Source organism: Hemitrygon akajei, chromosome 24 (genome assembly GCF_048418815.1).
Source record: "Hemitrygon akajei chromosome 24, sHemAka1.3, whole genome shotgun sequence".
In the NCBI taxonomy this organism is placed as follows: Eukaryota; Metazoa; Chordata; class Chondrichthyes; order Myliobatiformes; family Dasyatidae; genus Hemitrygon; species Hemitrygon akajei.
Genome location: NC_133147.1, coordinates 4,617,712 through 4,620,867, shown reverse-complemented (window position 1 = coordinate 4,620,867; position 3,156 = coordinate 4,617,712). Strand labels below are relative to the sequence as shown.

The window sequence follows — 3,156 nt, the reverse complement described above, 5'->3', positions numbered from 1 at the left end:
TAAAGTATAACATACAGTCAGATTCTACCTACGCCATCAACCGCTTTAAATACACTTCAACACAAACTATCCGCAACTCTTTAAATAACAAAGAACATAAACTTTACCAACCGTCATTACTTTTAACAAAATCAGCGTTAACATTTTTACTTCAACATATCGATTATGTTATGAACTGACGGCGTTGCTTCTATGATGTTTCTAGTGCGTAGAAAGAAAACTTTACTCGCGCTGATCCTGCACACACAAACCCCCTCCTTCCCGTTTCTCGAAACCGGTATTTTCCCCGCAGGACGCAGCGAAATCGGGTGTGACGTCATCGCACGCCGCGCTATATCACAGACAACGAATTTACTTTCAACAACCTTAACTTTAACTAGAAAACGATTACAAACGAATTACTAAAGCAAAAATATAATAAACTACATGCATGCTTTAAGGGCAACAGCAAAAAAATTACAAAAAAAAAGAAGTCCCGCATTAAAATTGTGACTTCACCTTTATTACATGCACTTTCCAGCCCACTTGTCAATCTCAAACGCACATATTGCCTACTATTTGTGGACCAAAATATGACTCCATAAAGTTTATTTTTACCTTTGCAATTTCTCAACTCCACGAATAAATATTTGAAATTTACTTACACGCTGTCACCCGCTTCTAAAGATGTAATTGCCTCTCTTATCAGTAGAGTCACATCACCGCCTATGCCTTCTTATCTGACCTTCTAATACGAAGCGTATCCTTTCATGTTATTTTCCAAGCTATGACGTTCTTTCAGCCCTGAGTGATGTGCACGACATCATACCGACCAATCTCTAATTGTGCCACAAAGTGGTCCACCTTATTCCAAATTCTACGCCAACTTAAATACAACACCTTCAGTCCTGCATTCTTCACCCTTTTGAATTTTGCCTATGTGATAAAATTATCTCTTCTCTCTGTCTGCAATTGTGCCTAATCAATTGCTTGTCCTTCCTTACATTCATACTCTATATTACATAATTTAGTTGCAAACTTGATAGCACATTCTCGGCTCTATCATACTAGTCCCTATGAAATCGCTATATTACTGTAAACCATTCCCAACAGCCCTAGCAAACCTGATGCAGGATATCGGCTCCCCGTCGGATTCAAGAGCAACCCACCCCTTTTCTATAGGTCATATCTGCTCCATCAGAGGTCTCGTGCCCCCTGCTCCAATTCTCCAGCCACGCACTTATTGGGGACCTCATTCTGCTCCTATCTCTACTGTCGCATGGCAAGACAACAATCGCGAGATCATCAAAGAGAAATAGTGATATATTTGTCTGTACTTCATCTCATTGCAAAAAAATTGCTACTATTTAATTACAGGGTTCTTTGTATTTCGTTCCATAATCAGAGATATACGTGTGCATGTACATCAGTCAACTAGTCTTCAGGAAGCTATCATGCACATTTAAATAAGGACATAAACATGAGACACAGTTATAATTCAGAATACAACAAAGTAAGCAATTAACGTGTAATCGACGTGCATTAGTATAGTGTGTGCGCATCTGTTAACTGGCTATCGAGGGTCCAGAAGTCGTGGGCATGTTTTTTTGGCGCCAGAACTGTGTGGAGTCTTCCGAGCTACCCACCTCAAAGCTCATTGCTTTGATTTTATACAAACGATGCGTTTCACTGTACATTTTGTTGATTCAATATACATGCGAGGACGCTCATGTTTATCTCCATGTCCCTTTGTTACTTTTTCTTCTTTTAATGAAGTGCATAATCTTGTGTATTGCTATATACAATTCGTACATCTTTAGCTGTACAGATGTGGACTTCCCTGAACGTGGTTCTCTTTCTTCACGTGATTGAGTTATCCTATCACTTGATCTCGCTTCGTAATCATAGTCAGTATTAGAAGGTTAGCGTCATTCAATGTTTGTAGTGAGATGCTGAAGATGTTCTATAGGTCATTTGTGGTGAGCGCCCTCTTCTTTGTGGTGGCGTGTTGGGGAGGCAGCATTAAGAAGAGGGACGCCTCACGTCTTAATAAGCTGGTAAGGAAGGCGGGCTCTGTCGTGGGCAAAGTACTGGAGAGTATAACATCGGTAGCAGAGCGAAGGGAGCTGAGTAGGCTACGGTCAATTATGGAAAACCCTGAACATCCTCTACATAGCACCATCCAGAGACAGAGAAGCAGTTTCAGCGACAGGTTGCTATCGATGCAATGCTCCTCAGACAGGATGAAGAGATCAATACTCCCCAATGCCATTCGGCTTTACAATTCAAACGCCAGGAGTAAGATATGTTAAAGTGCCGGGGTTAGGACTCAATGTATTTAAGTAAACTACTTAAGTACTTTTTAAAAGCTATTATTAATGCTTTTTGAGAGGGTGATTTTAGATGCATATCATATTTTTACTGAGTTAAGTATTGTATGTAATTAGTTTTGCTACAATAAGTGTATGGGACATTGGAAAAAAATGTTGAATTTCCCCATGGGGATGAATAAAGTATCTATCTATCTATCTATCTATCTATCTATCTATCTATCTATCTATCTATCTATCTATCTATCTATCTATCTATCTATCTATCTATCTATCTATCTATCTATCTATCTACTGTCTGCTTTAGTCAGTGAGTTTCATATGTTGTTCACCGATTCGCACGTACTTATAAAATTACGAAGTTGTGAACCATTGCTTAAGTGAAATCAATGGGACGGAACGAATCACTTCCTATTATAACTTGTTATGTTGGTCCTTAAGAAGGACAAATGATATTTCCTGTCCCTTAAAACTTGCTAAGATTTGAAATGTGTTATGTATTGTATGTGTTGCATGATTTGAACGATGAAACAAAATGTTCAATTATATATAAAAAAAGGTATAAAAATAAAAACGAAACGATAGCTTTTCACTATCTTTAAAATACATTTTATTGTCAAGGCAAGAGTATATGAGCATTATACAAGCGAATTCAAGAAAAATACTCGTGCTACAGAGTGTTTCAAATTTTCGACTTTGAAACAAATGCTTAACCAATCTCCATTTGTGTTTGTAAACGTGGCGGTAGGCAGAAGCTATTGATGAACAGAGGACTGAATATTGGAATATTGCCAGGTTTAGGATGTCCTCGGAAAGACATGTAACGATTCGAATTGCTTTCTCAACA

General features: G+C 38.3%; 1 protein-coding gene across 1 annotated transcript in view; it reads right to left on the bottom strand.

Annotated features, from left to right (window-relative positions):
* Positions 1-2,933: 2,933 nt before the first annotated feature.
* LOC140715818 (uncharacterized) overlaps positions 2,934-3,156 on the bottom strand; it is a 108,222-nt gene continuing 107,999 nt past the window's right edge. The window contains exon 24 of the mRNA XM_073028215.1: positions 2,934-3,156. This exon is cut by the window's right edge and continues 82 nt beyond it. The gene's annotated coding sequence lies outside the window, so the exon portion shown is untranslated.